This window comes from Meles meles, chromosome 19 (assembly GCF_922984935.1).
Source record: "Meles meles chromosome 19, mMelMel3.1 paternal haplotype, whole genome shotgun sequence".
In the NCBI taxonomy this organism is placed as follows: domain Eukaryota; kingdom Metazoa; phylum Chordata; class Mammalia; order Carnivora; family Mustelidae; genus Meles; species Meles meles.
Genome location: NC_060084.1, coordinates 27,349,860 through 27,369,843, shown reverse-complemented (window position 1 = coordinate 27,369,843; position 19,984 = coordinate 27,349,860). Strand labels below are relative to the sequence as shown.

Genomic DNA, 19,984 nt, shown 5'->3' with positions numbered 1-19,984 from the left:
GAAACTGAAGCAGTCTTGGAAAATTTGGGCCACGTGACCATAATACACATCAGCTCAATGGAGGCTTCCCTCCCTCTCCATGCCCAGCCTCGCCTTCCGCCTTCCCTGGCAAGTGCTCTCACTTACTTTCTCATAGTTCAGTCCCTGGGCATGACTTCCCACATCTGACAGAGGATGAGTCAGAGGTCTGGTGACAGGAAGTTGGTGATAAGGCAGGGATTCTGATGCTCAGCTCAAAACATGTTGTGAAAAAAACCGTCCTGGATTTGTTATAGCATAAAGTCAAGCAGGGTTTCTCAACCTCGGCACTATTGACATGTTAGGCCAGGTCTTTCTTTTGGGGGGAGGTTAGTCTGGGCCTTGTAGGATGCTAGCACCCGTAGCCTCTACCCCTTAGAGGTCAGCACCAGGACAACCGCCACCACCACCACTATGTTGTGACAACCAGAATGTTCTCAGACATTGCCAAGTATCCTCTGCAGGCAAAATCGCCGACCGTGGAGAACCACCGAAGGAAGGTGAGATGTGAGACAGATCTTTAGCCCTGGGTCAAGCTGGGTGGTTTTTGGGAGAAGGCGATGCTGCTGGCCCCCAGCCCTGGGTGGAGGGGAGTGGGGATCTAATGAGGAAGGGAGAGAGGGGAGACGGGTTTATGCAGAAGGCATGGGCGCCACCATGTTATGTACCTCCTGGCAACACTTAGCTTACTACGTGTGGAGTTCTTTCTTTCTTTCTAAGATTTTATTTACCGATTTTGGGGGAGAGAGCAACAGAGCTCAAGGGGGATGGGGAGAAGGGGCAGAGGGAGAGGGAGAAGCAGTTCTCTGCTGAGCAAGGAGCCTGATGTGGGGCTCTATCCCAGGAGCCTGGGATCATGACCCGAATGGAAGGCCGACGCTTAACCGACTGAGCCACCCAGGCACCCCATGCATATGGATTTCTTATTAAATGCCTCCTTACCAAGATAGTGGGTTCTCAGAAAAGACAGACGTTGTCATTGTCCTGCTGCCTTTGCACCTGACATTCTTAACACAATGTGTGGCTTAAGGCAGTGTTCTATAAACATTTGTGGTAGTGAAGGAGAGAATTCAAGACCGTGGTGCTCATTACACTAAGCAGGATGATGGGGACCACGGGGTAACTTCATTAAGATATATATAATTTAACCTGACTCTTCCTGACCCAGCCTTCAAGGGATCCCATAAAAAAGGGTGGGCCTGAACTCAGACTCCCTAGTTCTCACTTTGATTCATTCACTCATTCATTCATTCATTCATTCATTCATTCAAAGACATTCCTGATCCACAGGGAGTTTTGCTAAGCATAGAAGCGAGGAGAGGAAAGAAACTCCTTGCTTAGGCTCTGCCTTTACAGACCTCAGACTAACCCTCTCTCCTCTCTTACAGGGAAGAAAATATCTAGACAAAACCCCGTAGAAGTTGTAAGAAGGACAGTTACGTCTGGCTGCAGGCAGGAATGAAGACTTCCTGGAGGAGGGGTCATCGAAGCACTGTTTGTTGAACACCTGGGACGTGTTCTGCAATCTGCGTGAAGAAACTTCAGAATGTTCACCATAACCAAAGGGGTAAGGAGTATGATTATTTGGCAGGGCGTGGGGTCGTGGGTCTAGGGAGGGAAAAAAATGAAACAAGATGGGATCGGTAGGGAGACAAACCATAAGAGACTCTTAATCTCAAGAAAGAAACAGAGGGTTGCTACGGGGGTTGGAGGGGTAGGGAGAGGGTGGCTGGGTGATGGACATTGGGGAGGGTATGTGCTAATGGTGAGTGCTGTGAAGTGTGTAAGCCTGATGGATCCCAGACCTGTACCCCTGGGGCAAATAATACATTATATGTTAATTTTTTTAAAAGGAGTATGATTATCCCCAGTGAATAGCAGAGGGAAACGGGTGAGATTCAAAATCAGGCCTGACACCAAAGCTGGTCACTCTGAAGAACTTCAGTCTTCACTCGCTGCATTCAGGAAGAAGATTCTGGCAGGAGCGTCAGGGTGGTCTGAATAATATGAGCAGGACAGGACTTCCATTATCCTGATGTGTGAGCTCAGCAGACACCCAGAGCGTCTCTTGCAGTTTGGGGGCCCTGAGGGCTTACTCCTAGTGCCCCCGCTAAAACGGACCCTTCCCTCATCATGACCCCCTCTCTGTGGAGTCACGGATGGAGCTCCTGCCCCCACCATGCACGAGACCTTCCCCGAGGGTGGCCCTTGAACTCCAAGCCACTGATGCTCAAATCAGCTCAGCTGGAGCCCTGCCTCACTCTGGACTTCATGATTCCCCCCAGGCCCCTCATTGAGAGGAGATGGCAGACCACCACTGTTCCTATTCTACTGAGGAGCCCCTTGGTGAAAACTTTGCATTATCATCCTTAGATTTTGGAGTAAATCCCAGGAACCAAGGTATTGGCATGGCAGCTGGAGTCAACCTGGCCACTTTCTGAAACCTGGAAGCATGGAGGCTGCCTTTCCCCACCATCTCCTCCAACACTTCCCATCCCATGAGTGATCATAGAGAACAGAATCTTCCCGTGGCCTTTGGAGCCCACGCAAAAGGTGCTAATGCCTGGCTAGGAAGGATGCAGGAAGGCAGGGAGACGGAAGCAGCAGCCGCGTTGGACGCGAGCACTCAAGGGATCAGCCTGCTGTAGGGCAATGTTTCCCCGATTGCTGTCCTTCAAGAACCACCTACTCGATTTTAGGCATAATCACATATCACCTGGTCTATTATTATACTTAAATTACTTTAAAAGGAGGTCTTGTATCACTACTGCAGAGGAGAAACTGAATCATTTGCCATAAACAGCAGGTAACCATGGAGATAGAGGGCTATTAAGTTTCTAGCTAAGTTGTTCTATGCCAGGGTGAGGCTCCCTCCCCATCCTTACCCTGCCTCCTTACCCTTTCTGTGAGCCCGGCCCCTTCTGCTACTTCAGCTGCACCCATGGATACAGTTGCTCACTCAACATTCATTCTACTAATAAAGCCGGATCTCCCCCAGAAATGGCTTTACTTGCAGAGAAGCACATTTGCAAATTCTTTCGGGACACCACTATTTGTCCAGGCTCCTGAACTCCCGGTCAACTGTTCGGTCCCAGGACAGTAAATTAGGAGACCCTCTGAGGGCAGTGCAACAGCCCAGTGTGGCCCTGGATCAAGTTCAACCCAGGGGAGGGGCTTGCTGGACTCCTGGCTTCTTTTCTGAGATCATCTCCGAGAAGATGAGCTACCCCAGGACCCTCTGAAAGGCCTCCTCTGAGGCTCAATCCCAAGGAAGTCTGAGATGCCTGAGTGGGAAGGAGGGGGTAACTCTGGCTGAGTGTGTTGGCAGGCACATTTCACCGGCAGGGAAATTTCTAGATGCTGAAGCCCGGAGAGCTACAGGCAACAGGATGTGGGGCCAGAGGAGCCTTAGGCAACATGAAAACAAACAGGAAATGAGCTGTGATGCTAGAGCTGGTGAACTCTGTCATCCGAAACAGGAAGCAGGAAGTCAGTGTTGAGAACCAACCTGGACTTCCTATTAAATACCTTGCTAAATCGCACCATAGGGTCTCCTGAGACTCTTGGTTCTTGTCTTCTGCTTTTCTCTTCTTTTACCACTACTGATGCTTAGATTCACAGACCAACACGTGTGGGACCGGCAAAGCCTGGAGGAACCAGCCAGCTCCACCCCTTACGTGAGGCCACTTGGAGGCCCTTGGGGTAGCTCACCTTTTGGGGGACGAAGAGTTTCCAGCCAACCTTTGGAAGTGAGGGTCCAGCTCTGAGAACAGAGGCTCACTCTGCATGGGAGATATTTGGAGACTCTCAGCAAAACCAAAGTCTGAAAGCTCACCAGACCTGCCTTCTTTGGGAGGCAGCCTTGGGATCACATCTAAAGAGGGAGGGATGCAGGTCCTAGGGAGGCGTCTCCTGGAAGGAAGTGAAAGCTAGGGCGGGAGAGGTGGTAAGGACCCTTTGGGAGGGCTTATGGGGGAATGTCCATTCTTGGGGAGGCACTTGCGTGGTCCCCTCCCACCTCCACCTTTCCAACATTTTACTGCAAAGATCCTGGAATTAATTTCTCCTTTTCTTCCTCCATCTCTCCCTTCTTCCCTCTTTCCTTCCTTCTTTCCTTCCACTGTTCTGTTTTTTAAAAACTCTGTCTCAGGGCACCTGGGTGGCTCAGTGGGTTAAAGCCTCTGCCTTTGGCCCAGGTCATGATCCCAGGGTCCTCAGACAGAGCCCCACATCAGGCTCTCTGCTCTGCAGGGAGCCTGCTCCCTCCTCTCTCTCTCTGCCTGCCCCTCTGTCTACTTGTGATCTCTGTCAAAAAAATAAATAAATCTTTAAAAAAATAAAATTAAAAAAAAATTAAAACTGTCCCTAGGAATGCCTGGGTGGCTCAGTGAGTTAAACATCTGCCTTAGCTCAGGTCCTGATCTCAGGATTGAGCCCTCATGGGGTCCTTGATCACTGGGGAGTCTGTCCCTCTCCCTGTGCCCCTCCTTGTGCACACTTTCTCTTTGTATTTCAAATAAATAAATAAAAGCTTAAAAAATAATAAAACTCTGTCTCTAGATAAGCCTTGTCCCTAGGAAGCCCACTGCTACGTGAAAGGTGTTTGCACCACCAGCAGGTAAACTGAGGTATCCCCATGGGGTGGTCACCAGGTGACTGTCTGAAATGCCACCATTGGCAATTTTTCTACTTCAGTACGCTTTGACCGGTTATCTAATGGTTTCCTTTGCTCCTCTGTTTCCTGGGGATTCAGTGTGTTCATTTGCTGAGCAAGGCAAGTGAGGCCCAAAGGAAGGAAGTGATCTGCTCTGGGTCCAGCTTCTGGTGGCTGTGGGTTACGTCACTCCAATCTCTGTCTCCTGTGGTCACACGGCCTCCTCCTCTTCTGTCTATTCTCTGTGTGTCTTCCAGGGACACTTGTCATTGGATTTAAGCCCCATTCCAGGATGATCTCCTCTCAAGATCCTTAATTGAATAACATTTACAAGGACCCTTTGTCCAAATAAGGTAATGGAGGTTCTGGGATTTGACACGGATCTCTTTTGGGGGCCATTTCTTCAGCCTACCACAGGTACAAGGGACTCAACAGAAGGAAACGATAAAAGGAGAGCTGCTTCCCTTGGAAGCTAGGACGCAGCCACCAAGTACCACCGCCCCAGATCCCCCCCAAGTCAACCCAGGCCTGTCCTTCATGCTTCGCAGAGCCCCGCCCCTCCCAAATGTTTGCAAGGCCCTTCCATTGTTGTTACGATTCTTTTCCCAATTCAGGAGGGATGAGGGAATGGAGTCCTGGAGCAGCAGGGTGCTCAGCACCCCATTTGGATGAATCGCGCGCCCCAGAATCTTAGAATAAGAGGAGATGAGAGGCAGGGAAGGGCTGGGGAACATGCAATGCGGCTTTCTGAGAGGGGAGGTGCGCGCTTTCTGCCGGGGACCGCTGCAGCGGCGGACGCGTCCCCGTCGGTGCTCACAGCCGCGCGCGCACGGACGAGCGGGGAGTGTCGCCCCTGTGCACGCAGTGGGAAGTGGCCCCCGGAGAGGAGTTGGGGAGCACGCGCGCGCACCCTGCAGTGCGCACGGGAGCAGAGTAGGGTGGGGTGGGGTGGGGCGGGGGAGAGGGGACCGCTGCCGCAATGCGCGCCTCCGCCGAAGCCCGTGTGCCCAGATGGAGAGAGAGGGCGCCGTGCGCGCGCGGGCTGTGCTTGCGCGCCCCCGCCTGGGGCTATAAAAGCCTCGCCACCTGCTGCCACTAGTGCGTCCAGTTGCCGGGAGAAGTCAGTTCACCTCCTCCAGCGGCAGCTCCTCTGGACATGGACCCTGAGACCTGCCCTTGCCCTACTGGTGAGCCCCCGCCCCCAACCCGCGGCACAGCGCCCCCCTGACTTTGGAGAGAACCCCACGCCCTACCGACCGCTCAAGGACATTTGGGGGAAGGGACCCTCCCTGTTTGCCATTTTTTACCTCGTCAAAGGGTGGACGGAGCTGTATCCCAGAGGGCACTGAGGTTCAACACCCTGTCTCCTCCTTTAGGCCTGGCTGCATCCCAGTTTTAGCATATTTAACTCTTTCTGTGGCGTCCCCGTCCCCCCTCTAGGCGGTTCCTGCACCTGCGACGAAGGCTCCTGCAAGTGCGAGGGATGCAAATGCACCTCCTGCAAGAAGAGTGAGTGTGGGCGCCGCGCCCCCCTCCCCCGCCCCCTGTGCTCCCTACTATATTGCTTTTGACTCTTACTGGGACAAAACCACCTGGGGAGACCATAAGATACAGTCGACCCGCCCCCACCCCCCGTGACTGGTACCCAAGGCCTGGGGCAAGATGTTTTTGTAAATCGTGGGCTTCTCCTGGGGAGCTGGGGTAGAGAACTGCAACCCTGGTTGAAACCCTCACCTCCAAACCTCAGTGGCTGAGGAAGCCAGTGGCGAGTCTGGGGGGTGGCTCTGGAGTTCTGGTCCCTTGGTCCTCCGAGGCCTTTGAGGATCTCCTCACCTTGACCTCCCCCAGTCTCCCCGGGAGCAGTGTAATATGCTTGGCGAGTCAGAGGCAGGAGGAATAAGACGAACCCCAGATCCTCCCACGGATCTCCTGGAACCCTCATACCTGGCCATCTCAACTCCTCCGAGTTTATCCTTCAAGTCCCTTTTCAAGGCCGTTCACCCTGTGATGCTGTCTCCTTACAGTCCAGCACTTACCCCGCCAACCCCAGCGGTGCATCCCTGCACCCACCGAAGGGGCTGTGGGCTACTTACTGGACAGCCCTCTCCCCAGGATGCAACGGACACACCGCAGATGCTGAGTCAGACCCGGCATGAGACTAGGAAGGGGGCAGTGACTAGGCCCTTAGCACCCTTCCTTCTCCCCCTCCCTTATGATGAAGACAGATGCAGGGAGAGGCCATCAGAGGCTCCCGATTTTATCCGATTTTATCCGCAGGCTGTTGCTCGTGCTGCCCTGCAGAATGTGAGAAATGCGCCAAGGATTGCGTGTGCAAAGGTGGAGAGGGAACGGAGGCAGAGGCTGAGAAGTGCAGCTGCTGCCAGTGAGGACGGCCCCTCCGTGTGAACCGGGTGTGAAGCGGGTGTGAAGAGTGCCTGGGTGGCCCAGTGCTACCTCTCCTGTGGTGAGGCTTGGCTGCTAGCCCCTGGCAATTGACAATAAATCCCATGAACGGCATAAGCCAAGGACTGGTCTCTTCTTAATGGGGAAGGAGATGGGGGTAGGGAGAGCCTAATCTAAGGGAACTGCCCCTTTGAAAACTGGAATCCTAAGACATGGCCACTGTTCTGTTTGGGGCTAGGATGGAGCTCTGGGGGGCAGAGTATAGTCCTCCCCACCTTCGGATAACACTTGAGCTTCCTGCTAAGTCAAGCTCAAGTCTGGGGACAGAGAGACCAGACCCCATGTTGGTCTCTTGCTCCCACAGGTCAACCTCACGTTCTTCATGTGTACGACAGGGTTGGGGGAAATTAAAACCAGGTCCCAGTCCCAAAGCCCTGTGATTCCTGGAATGTTCTAGTTGCTCCTGCAAAGCTGCTTGTTGTCAGAGCCATCAGAGGAGAGAGTCCAGGAGGCCCAGGGGTCTGTCTTGGCAAGCTGTCAGCTGTGTTTCCAAGGTCACCACCCTGAATAGCCTGCCTCCCAGAAACAGGCTGTTCAGCTCCCTTCAAATTATCTCATTTGGCAGTTTCTCTCCAGCCCCTTTTTCTCCAAGGGCAACTAGGGTAATAAGAGCTTTTATCCACTGTGTTTGTGATCCAGTCCTTGGTGAAAGAGAACATTCAGATCTACCTGGGTTGGCTGAGAAGGGAGAAAAAGAATTCTGGGAGACAAAAGTTTTCCAGCAAGAGGTCACAATGCTGTAAACACATCAGTTTTCCTCTAAGTTAGTTTTTTAGGACAGCTCATTCAAAAGCCCGCCAGGATTTATTTTTAAGATGTAAGAGCCTGAGTAGAAAAACAGAGTTTGAGAAAAGCCAAACCAGTTTTGAAAAAGGAACAGCAAAAGGGGTTTGCTCTAACCTGCTAGCATTACTTGTTCTAAAGCTCTAGGAAGTGATGTCAGCTCGGGGGTAGATCCGTTGGACAGAAAGGAGAGTCCAAAAACAGACCCTGTGTAGCTGGGAGTAAGAGGTGTCCAAGTTAGTGACAGAAGGATACACTAGTCAGTGAGAAGTGTTGGAACAATTGGCTATCCTTTTGTATCATGTAAAAAGTATTTTTCAATTGGCGTAAATGCCTAGGAAAATCAAAGCTATAAAAGAATCAGAAGGGGGAAATTGAATATTTATTACTCTGGGATACAGATGATTCTTTTAAATGAGACATAAAAGAAAAGATTGATACATTTGAGATACCTTGTGCTAAGTCCTTTTAACTATATTATCTTACTTGATCCTTAAACTCTAAAAGAATGGTATGATGATTATACCCATTTTACAGATGGGGAAATAGAACTTAGGGTAATCTGCATGAGGTCTATTAAAAGATAAACGGAGGCATATGTGTTCATTTGAGCAAACATTGATCCAAATCAGAAAGTCTCCAGTCTGGCAGATAGAAAGGAGCTCCAAGGAGTATAAAAAGAAAGACATTCATAGTCAGAAAGGAGCAGGACCAATGAAGTTATAACAACCCCCACTCCAAAAAAAAAAAAAAAAAAAAAAAAAAAAAAAAAGAAAGAAAAAGGAGAAAAAGAAAAAGAACAGGCTCAGGTCGTGATCTCAAGATCATTGCTATCTACCTTCCACGCAGCTAGAACATGGTAGAGTCAGGATTTGAAGCCAGGCTAATGGACTCGAATCAGACCCTTAAACCGAACCATGCTTATTTTCTTGCTTCTGGCTTGCCTTGTATTACAAAAAGCATCAAAACAAACCCAAATCACATCACATTCATTAGGATGATGTTTCTGTCTGTTGGAGCTGCTATAACAAAATATTACAGACCGAGTGGCATATAAACAACAGAAATTCATTTTTCATGGTTCTGGAGCCGAGAAGCCCGAGATCAGAGTGCCAGCATGTCCGAGTGAAGGCCTCTTCTGGGTCAAAGACTTCCCATTGCATCCTCCCAGGGCAGAAGGGACTGGGGAGCTCTGTGGGGTCTCTTTCATAAGAGCACTAACCTCATTCACAAGAGCTCCACCTCCTGACCTAATCCCCTCCCAAAGTCCCCAGGAGACACAAACATTCAGTCCATAGCAGATGACTACTATCAAAAAAACAAGGGGCGCCTGGGTGGCTCAGTGGGTTAAAGCCTCTGCCTTTGGCTCAGGTCATGATCCCAGGGTCCTGGGATCAAGCCCTACATCGGGCTCTCTGCTTGGCAGGGAGCCTGCTTCCCTTCCTCTCTCTCTGCCTACTTGTGATCTCTGTCAAATAAATAAATAAATACAAATCTTTAAAAAAAAATGACAAGTGTCGGCAAGGATGTGGAGAAACTGGAATCCTTGGGCACCTGTGGCAGAAACGTAAATTGGTGCAGCCACTATGGAAACAGTATGGCGGTTCTTCAGAAAAATTAAAGATAGAATGGCCGTAGAACCCAGCAATTCCACCTTCGGGTAATGTCAAAAGAATTGAAAGCAGGGTTTCAAAGAGATTTGTAGACCCCATGTTCATAGCCCGTTATTCACAGTAGCCAAAAGGAGGAAGCAAAGTAGGTATCCACTGATAGGTGAATGGATAAACAAAATGTGGTATATACATCGGACTGTTATCTATTCACTGGGGGGCGCAGTCAGTTAAGCCCCAACTCTTGATTTGGCTCAGGTCATGACCTCAGGGTCATGGGATTGAGCCCTTCTACAAGCCTAGCTCAGCACGTGCAGTCTGCTTATTCCTGTCTCTCTCACTCTCTCTCTCTGTGTTACCTATCCCCAACACCCTCAGTCAGGTGCCCTCTCTCTCAAATAAAAAAATAAAAATAAAACCTTTTTAAAAAATATTAGAGCAGGAACAACTGGGTGGCTCAGTCGGTTAAGTGTCTGCCTTCACCTCAGGTCATGTTCTCAGGGTCCTGGGATGAGTCCTGCACTGGGTTCCCTGCTCCTCCTTCTCCCTCTGCCTGGTGCTCCCCCTGCTTGTGTGTGCTCTCTCTCTCTCAAATAAAATCTTTATTTTTTTTTAAAGATTTTATCTATTTATTCAACAGAGAGAGATCACAAGTAGGCAGAGAGGCAGGCAGAGAGAGAGAGAGAGAGGAGGAAGCAGGCTCCCCACCGAAGGCAGAGGCTCAAATAAAATCTTTATAAAAAAAATGGTTAAGAGGGGCGCCTGGCTGGCTCAGTTGGAAAAGCATGAGACTCTTGATCTCAGTGCAGTGAGTCCAAGCCCCCCGTTAGGTGTAGAGATTACTAAAAACAAACAAACAAACTTTTAAAAATATGGGGCGCCTGGGTGGCTCAGTGGGTTAAAGCCTCTGCCTTCGGCTCAGGTCATGATCCCAGAGTCCTGGGATCAAGCCCCGCATTGGGCTCTCTGCTCGGCAGGGAGCCTGCTTCCATACTCTCTCTCTGCCTGCTTGTAATCGCTGTCTGTCATCAAATGGATAAATAAAATCATTTTTAAAAAATGGTTAAGATGGCAAATTTTATGCTCCGTACATTTTACCACAATTAAAAATAAAATAAACAAAGCTACATGGCAATAGAAAATAGTTGCTACATATGTGTGCTATGAACTGAATTGTATCCACCTCAAATTCATACGTGGAAGCCCAAACCCCCTACGTGAATGTATTTGGAGACAGGCCAGCAGGGAGGTTGAAGGAGATCACAGGGTGGGAACCTTGATATAATAGGATTAGGATTAGTGTCCTCAGGTGAGACAGCCGAGAGCTCTCGTTCAAGATGGTGGCTGCCTGCAAACCAGGAAGAGGGCTGGCTCTCATGGGAAACAAACCCTTGCTGCCTCCCAATCTTGGGCTTCTAGCTTCCAGAACGGCGAGAAAATAGATTTCTGTTGTTTAAACCACCCAGTGTATGGTATTTTGTCGTGGCAGCCTGAGCTGTCAAATACTGTGTGTGAGAGAAAGAGAAGACCAACACCGACAATACATGATAGTTAATACAAATTAGTAAGAAATGGACAGCAGGATTTAAAAATTTTCCAAGGATATAGGGGCACCTGGGTGGTCCACATCCTAGGACCCTGGGCTCAGGTCATGATCCCAGGGTCCTGGGATGGAGACCCGCATTGGGCTCCCTGCTGGCAAGGGCTTTGCTTCTCTTCCTCTGCTCCCCATTCCCAGCTCGTGCTGTCTCTCGCTCGCTCTTTCTCTCTCTCATGCATGCACTCTCTCTCAAATAAATAAATAAATAAAATCTTTTTTAAGAAACTTCATATATATATATATATATGGATATTGGGATTTCCCCAGACAATCAAGGGGATCTTTAGCTTCATTCATACTAACATTTTACGATGAGAATGCATTCGCTTCTGTTTGGCTAATTTTTACATATGCAAGTGAATACCACAACTTCCTTTTTTTTTTTTTTTTCACTCAACAATCTGCCTTGGAGATATTTCTGTTAGGACACAGATAGCTAATAATGGTGATAGAGTATATCATAGAATGATTACATCATAGCTCATTTCAAAATTTTGTTACAGACTAATAGATGGATATTTAGGTGGATTTCACTTTTTCCAACAGGCAGACTGGGGCTTCTCCTCATACACGTGTCAGTGAGTTTCTCTCAGTTGTAAGCTGACACATCAAATTGCTGGAATACAAGGAACAGACTTTTTTTTTAAATTTTTTAAAGATTTTTATTATTTATTCTACACAGAAGGAACACAAGTAGGTAGAAAGACAGGCAGAGGGAGAGGGAGAAGCAGGCTCCCCACGGAGCAGAGAGCCCGATGTGGGGCTCGATCCCAGGACTCTGGGATCATGACCTGAGCCGAAGGCAGACGCCCAACCAACTGAGCCACCCAGGTGCCCCAGGAACAGACTTTTTAATGGATCTGGCCAAAAGTCCTTCACTGGGACTGTTCCAACTTGCATTTCACCAGCAATGTCTGAGAGTGTTCAATGCTCCATTTCCTCATTAACCTGTGCATTAACCTTCAATTTTTTTATCAAGCTGAAGGGGAAAATGGCAGATTTTAAATTACACCTTTCCTTTTAACAGTAAAGCTGAGCACCTTTCCAGTGATTTATTGGCCCTTGGTTTCTGTGGACTACAGATTTATGTCCTTTGTTCTTTTTTCCTGCTTATTTGTTTGTAGTGTTCTTATTGATTTGTAGAAGCTATTTATATATATTTTGGACACAGATCCTTTGTTTTCGATCTGCCTTTTTTTTTTTTTTTTTTTTTTTTCAGGAAGTTCTCAAAGGTTTTGGGCTTCTGCTGGAATTCTGTTTTCTTGTTTTTTAACCCCTTTTTCAAGATAAACTTTACATGCTGCAAAATTCACTGATTGTAAGTATACGATTCAATTATATTAACAAGTTTTTAGAGTTGTGCCACCATCACAATACATTTTTTAAAATTTATTAATTTTAATTTAATTTAATTTATTAATATTAATATTAATTATATTAATTTAATTTAATTTAATTTATTAATTACTTTTATTAACATATAATGTATTATTTGCCTCAGGGGTACAGGTCTGTGAATTGTCAGGCTTATACACTTCACAGCACTCACCATAGCACGAACCCTCCCCAATGTCCAGACCACAATACAGTTTTAAAATATTATCGTCGGGGTGCCTGGGTGGCTCAGTGGGTTAAGGCCTCTGCCTTCGGCTCAGGTCATGATCCCAGGGTCCTGGGATCGAGCCCCGCATCGGGCTCTCTGCTCCACAGGGAGCCTGCTTCCTCCTCTCTCTCTGCCTGCTTCTCTGCCTAGTTGTGATTTCTCTCTGTCAAATAAATAAAATATTAAAATATTATCGTCATTCAGAAGTTCTACTGTGCCCATTTGCAGTTTATTCCTGCTCCCACCACAAACCCGAGGCAACCAATGACCTTCTGTCTGTCTCCAGGAGTTTGCCTTTTCTAGACATTTCATATAAATGGAGTCCTCGTAGCCTTTTGCATCCTTCACTTAGCGTCGTGTCTTTGAGATTCATGCCACGTAGTTGCACATCTTAGTCATTCATTCATTCATTCATTCATTCATTCGTTTGTTTTTTATTGCTGGATAGGAGTTTCAGTGTATGGATATACCGCATTATAGCTACCCATTCACTAGCTGGTGGACGTTTGAGTTGTTTGCACTTTCTGGCTATTTCAATAATGTTCATAAATGGCTGTGATAATTGGAGCACGAGTCTTTGTGTGGACATATATTTTTATTTCTCTTGGTTAGATATTTAGGAGTAGAAGTGCTGGATTTTTATTATTATTTATTTATTTGAGAGAGAGAGAGAGCACGCGCATGAGAAGGGGGTGGGGGTCAGAGGGAGAAGCAGACTCCCTGCCAAGCAGGGAACCCGATGTGGGATTCGATCCCGGGACACCAGGATCATGACCTGAGCCAAAGGCAGTCACTTAACCAACTGAGCCACCCAGGTGCCCGGAATTGCTGGATCTTTCTGGAACTTTCTGGAGAAATTGCCAAATTGCTTTCCGAAGTGGCTGTACCATTTTACATCTCCAGTAGCGGTGCATAGGAGTTGCACATTTTCCATGCCCTCTTAGATGCCTGCATTTTGTACCCTAGCCGTTCCTAGTAAGTATAAAGTGGTATTGCATTGTGGTTTCAGTTTTGGGATTCTCTAATGCCAATGATGTTGAGCACCCTTTCATAGGCTTAATAGCCATTAGTGTATCTTCTTTGCTGGCAAGTCTATTCAAATATTTTGCCCATCATAAAATGCTTCACTGTGGTAAAATATAGATAACATAACATTGGCCATTAAAAATTTTTTTAATTTATTTGACAGACAGAGATCACAAGTAGACAAAGTGAAAGAGGAAGGGAAGCAGGTTCCCCACTGAGCAGAGAGCCCGATGCTGGCCTGGGATCATGACCTGAGTCAAAGGCAGAGGCTTTAACCCACTGAGCCACCCAGGCACCCCTAAAAATTTTTTAAGTGTATAGCTTGGTAGCCTTGGATATATTCACTTGGTTGTGCAATCATCACCACTATCCATCTCCAGAACTTTTCCGTTTTCCCAAACTAAACTCTGTCCCCAGGAAACAGTAACTCCCCACTCTTGTTTCTCTCTGGCTCCTGGAAACGACCATTCTACTTTCTCCATGAATTTACTTACATGAGACTACTCTAGGTGACTCACGTAAGTGGCTTCATACAATGTTTATTTGTCCTTTCGTGTCTCATTTCATTGAGCGTAATGTCTTTAAAGTTCATTCATATTGTAACACTGGTCAGCATTTCATTCCTTTTGACAGCTGAATTGCTTCTCCGTCATATGTAGTTAACACACTTTGTTCATCTGTCAGTGGACATTTGGGCTGTTTCCACTGTTTGGCTATTGTAAATAATGCAGTGAACACAAGGGTGCATGTATCTTTTCGATTTAGTGTTTTCATTTTCCTCTGATAAAGACCCAGGAGTGGGATCGCTGGATTATATAGTAGTTTATTTTTTTTTATTTTTTTGAGGAACCTCTATTTTTTCCAGAGTGGCTGCCCCAGATTGCCCCTCCACCAACAGGGCTAGAGGGTTCCCCTTCCCGCATATCGCATATCGTCACTGACTCTTGTTCTTTTCCTTTTTGATAATAGCCATTCTAACAGGTATGAAGTGATACCTCATTGTGGTTTGGATTTGCATTTCCCTGATGATTAGGGAGGCTGAGCATTTTTTCATGTAGCTGCTGGCCATCTTTATGTCTTCTTTGGAGAAAGTGTCCTCTGCCCAGTTCTTCAATCAGATTGTCTGGTTCTTAGCTATTCGGTTATGTGCGTTCTTTATATACTGAATATTAACTGCTTATCAGATAAATGGTTTGCAAACATTTTTCCCCCAGTTAGTAGGTTGCTTTTTCATTTTGTCGATGGTTTCCTTTGCTGTGCAGAAGCTTTTTAGTTTAATGGAGTCCTGTTTATTTTTGCTTTTGTTGCCAAATCAAAAAAGAAAGAAAGTCATCACTAAGACAGATGTCAAGGAGCTTTCTGCCCATGTTTCTTCTAGGTTTCAGGTCTTACATTCAAATCTTTAATCCAGTTTGAGTTATTTTTTTTATACGGTGTGAGATAGTGGTTGGTTTCATTCTTTTGCATGTAGCTGTCCGTTTTTCCCAACACCATTTATTGGAGGGACAGTCCTTTCTCCCTTCTATATTCTTGGCTTCTTTGTTGTAAATTAATTGACCATGTATATGTGGGTTTATTTCTGGGCTTCCTATTCGGTTCCCTTCATCTATTTGACTATTTTTATGCCAATACCATACTGTTTTGATTATTACAGTTTTATAATATAGTTCAAAATCAGGGAGTATGATACCTTCTGGTGGCCTTCTCTAGTTTTCCATTACTCAGCCTTTTAATGAATGATCTTTTCCCTCTTTCCATGGGATTTTGAGCAGACACGGGAGACATATGTCTCCACCGAGCTGCCATCTCAACCCGCCCCCTCAAATCGTTTATATTTATGAATGCCTAAATATCACCAAGCTCTGTGGTAGACACTGAGGAGAGAGGAAAGGAAATTGTCTCAGCCCTTCAAAGAATTCAGAGACTGGTGGGGAGGGTAAAGCCATCACAAAAATCCGGAGTGGAATCCTGGATGCTTTATATAATTTTTAATTTACATTCAATTAGTTAATATATAATGTATTATTAGCTTCCGAGGTAGAGGTCAGTGATGCATCCGTCTTCTATAAGTCGCAGTGCTCATTACATCACCTGCCCTCCTTAATCCCGGATGCTTTAGAAGCTGGAAGAAACTTAAAGACCATGATACCCAGGCTCTCCTCATTTGAGAGTTCAGGAGGCTGAGGCCCAGGGTGGGTGAGGAAGTACAAGCAGAGGCTCTGGTGGCTTTAAGAAGAAAGAGACTCCACCAGGTTGGGAAATCAGGGAAGACTCCTCAGAGGAGGAGGCACCTGCAGTCAGTTTTTAGGGACGGATGGAGGGAGCAAAAACGTGGAGTGGGAGTGTCACATGTGTTTGGAAGAGGGTGTAGGACACCCTAGGATCCTAGGGTGGAAGTGCTTGGGGACAGAAAAGGGAGGTTGAGGCCAGGTTACTAAGAAGGGAGGGATGCCAGAGGGTGTTTAGCTGCCCCCCGAATGCAGGCTTTCAAAGCGGACTCTGCACCAGGCAGGTCTCGCCCTTCAAGGAGCCTTCTTACTGGCTTCTGGCAAGACTCCATCTTCTCCATTGCTTTGCATTATTAAGGACCCACCACGAGCCGGGCACCGTGCCAGGTGCCAGAGCTAGGACAGGGAGCACACAGCAGACACAGCCCACTGCCTAGGGTGGGGCGTCAGAGATTAAACACACAAAAAAATCACAGTGCACTAGCTGCGGGGGGAGGCTGTGTGGCAGAGGCCTAAGCGCACAGGCTCTGGGAAAAGACGGCCTGGCTGGGCCCTTGACCGGCGAGTGGCTTTCAGCAGTGTTACTCAGCCTCTCTGAGCCTCAGTCTCTCCCTCTGTAAAATGTAGGTGACAACCGGCCCTGCCTTAGGGAGCTGTCAGAAGAATCAAGTGAGCTTGCATGTGCACAGCCCTGAGCACCTGGCACAGGATCGGGAGGACGTAAATACTAGCTGCTCTCCCACTCGTGCCCGTCATTGTAATAAGTGCCACAGAGAAGGCACATGTTTGCAGATGACAGACTCCAATATTTGGGGTCCCAGGAAGGCCTTTCTGAGGAAGTGACCTTACACTGGGACCCAACATATGAAAGGGACAGAAGGGAGGGAGGGAGGGATTTTAGGGAGCATTTTAGGCAAAGAAAGCAGCCTGTGCAAAGGGCCTGCAGGCAGAAAGCACTTCCCCCCACCTTCGCCCCGGGGTAGCCAGACTTTCAAGATGGCCCCCAGGATGCCATGATGCCATACTCCACTGCTCAGGCCCTTGAGTGTCCCCTCCCCTTGACTGTGGCCTGGCCCAATGACTTCTTCTCCCAAATACAACACTGCAAAAGCACGGGATGTCACTCTGTGTTAAAGTGACCATGACTTTCATCTGATCACATTTTGCTGTTGACACTCTCTCTTGCTTGCTCACTGTCCCATTGTGGAATGCTCTAGGGAGAGGCCCGTGTGGCCCAGAGCCAAGAGAGACCTCTGGCCAATAGCTTATGAAGAACGAAGGCCTCAGCAGGGTAGTCCCCAAGGACCCAAACCCTGCTGACGACCCCATGATCATGGAAGCTGATCCTGTCCCAGCTCACCCTGGAGACGACTATGGCCTTGGCTGACACCCTGCTTGCTGTTGGGGAGGGAACCTGAGCCCTGAGGGCCTCGCTAAGCCTTGCCTGCATTCCTGACTCACAGAAACTACAACATAAAACCTGTGTTGTCTCAGCTGCTCGCTCTGTTAGGCAGCATGAGATAACTTAGACACCTCCAAAATGAAGGCAGGGTCAGTAGAAAGAGAAGGAAGATCTAAGAGCGGATAGTTGGCCCTGGAATCCCAGGATCCCCGACAAGAAGGGACCTAACCTCTTTCTATCCCCCTCTCTGATGCTGGAATCACCAGCCTCTGTTTCTATTGCTGTGGGACAAGAAACTATCTTCCAGGTGGGTTCCTTTTGGTCATGGCCAGCTCTAATTGCAGGAAAGGCCTTTCCCTTCTGGAGCAGAACCTCTATGCCTGCAGCCCCATCCTTGGCCAGGTTCTGCTCTCGGGACCACAGAGAACAAGCCTAATTTCTTCTTCTCAGCATGGCATAAACATGCAAGCGGGGAGTCAGAAAGTCCTGGGTTCAAATCCCAGTGCTGCTGTTTACAGCTGTGCCCCCGAGCGGCCATGAACCTTGAGGGTCTCCTCTTATAAAAACCAGGGTCTGCCTTGTTGAGCTGTGCAGAGGTCTAAGTGAGATAATTTCAGGATGTCCTGCGCCAGGCCTGATGCATAGCAGGTGCTCAGTATTGCTGCCTATGGGCCGCCTGGGTGGCCCAGTTGGTTAAGCCTCTGACTCTTGATTTTGTCTCAGGTCGTGATCTCAGGGTCATGAGATAGCCCCAAGTTGGGTTCCACACTAAGTGTAGAGCGTGTTTAAGATTGTCTCCTTCTCCTTCTGCCTCTCACTCCACTTGCACTCTACTCCCTGCTCATGTGCTCTCTCTCAAAAAAAAAAAGAGAGGGGGGCGCCTGGGTGGCTCAGTGGGTTAAAGCCTCTGCCTTCAGCTCAGGTCATGATCCCGGGGTCCTGGGATTGAGCCCCGCATGGGGCTCTCAACTCAGCGGAGAGCCTGCTTCCCCCTCTCTCTCTCTGCCTGCCTCTCTGCCTGCTTGTGATCTGTCTGCCAAATAAATAAATAAAATCTTAAAAAATATATGTATATATAGCAAGTGTGCATGTGTGTGTACTTATAAAACATACATTAATAACATATATAACATATACTATATAATATATAGCATATATGTTATATGTATTATATAACATAATATATTAACATATTAATATGTAATTATATCTTCATATATAATATATAGTTATATATTAATATTGTATGAATATATTGAATGAATATATATTGTATGACTATATATCAATATATTTATATATTATTTATAGATGATATATATACTTATATATAATATATACTTATATATTATGTATAATATATATGTTATATATTTATATGTAATATAATAATATAAACATAAATATATTTATATTTATAGATGATATATATTTATATATTATTTGTAGATTATATATATATTTACATATATATTATATATGTTATCCCCCACAACTACTCTGGCAGATTAGAGATGACTGCGAAGTCACTGACTCCTGCTATCAACAATAGGGCCTTCATCATTTCCCCTTGAATCTGAGCGGCAGGATGTGGCACCGCTTGACCAACACAACGTGGTGAAACCGAGCTGTGCAAGCTTCAGGGCCCAGTGTTTGAGAGACATGTGGCTACCATGGTTGTCTCTCGGTCCTCATGCCTTTGGAGTCCTGAGCTGAATGGAAGGAGCCTCACTGCCCAGAGGCTGCGGTGCTGGAGAGGCCCCAGGTGGGAGCTCTGGTCTAGAGCTCCAGCTGAGCTCAGGCCTCCAGCCGTCCCTGCCAGGGAGCCAGACGTGTGAGTGAAGCTGACTTAGATCTTCCAGTGAGCCCATTCACTGGCTGAATGCCTCCAAGTAAACTCAGTCGATGATGCACAGAACAGAAGAATCAGGCAAACGAGCCCTGTTAGAATTCCTGCCCCCCAAAACCAGAGCCAGTAAAATGGTGGTTTAAGCTGCTGAGCTTTGGGTCATTTGTTGCACAGCTGTAGACAATCAGAGCATCCATTGTGCAAATATGCAAACATAACTTTTCGTCCAGAATGAACCTGTCCACCCCTCTCAACAGTTGTTCACGAGATGGGGTTTTGAGTTTTAGGACCATTGTGATCAACCGTCTCTGGGACAGTTGAAGGCTGACATGAAGACAACCCTCAGGATGGTCTGGCCCACAGTGCCAGTTAGGACTTCATCCAGAATGATTTCACTAAAAAGGAAATGACTGACTCACAACGGCTTCAGGGATGGCTGGTCCAGGTGTTCCAGTGAGGTCAGTCTCCATTTCCTTTGCCATGGCTTTATTTTCAGGCTCTTCTCCCAGAGACAAAAGGCTTTAAAAAGTCAGCCTCACCTCCTCTCAGGTTCAAGTGTAGATGGAAAGAGTAACTTCATTTTCCCAGCATTCCCAGCAAAAGTTTCAGTGATTCTCTTTGGTTTATGGCTGGGTGAACCAATCAGAGCCAATCCCTGTGGCTAGGGAGGTGGAATGGCCTGGGATCCCAGAGACAGGGTCTCCACCATCCAAACCATATGAACCAAGACTAGGGAGGTGAGATTCTA

The 19,984-nt window shown here is 47.3% G+C and overlaps 1 long non-coding RNA gene across 2 annotated transcripts; it reads left to right on the top strand.

Annotated features, from left to right (window-relative positions):
• The first annotated feature begins 304 nt into the window (after positions 1-304).
• LOC123931205 lies at positions 305-5,814 on the top strand. Of its 2 annotated transcripts, none has more exons than XR_006816233.1 (3): positions 305-518; positions 1,407-1,585; positions 4,930-5,814. It is a non-coding gene; the product is annotated as an uncharacterized LOC123931205 (long non-coding RNA). The 2 variants fall into 2 exon arrangements; XR_006816232.1 differs by lacking the exon at positions 4,930-5,814 and adding an exon at positions 3,632-4,143.
• Positions 5,815-19,984: the final 14,170 nt, after the last annotated feature.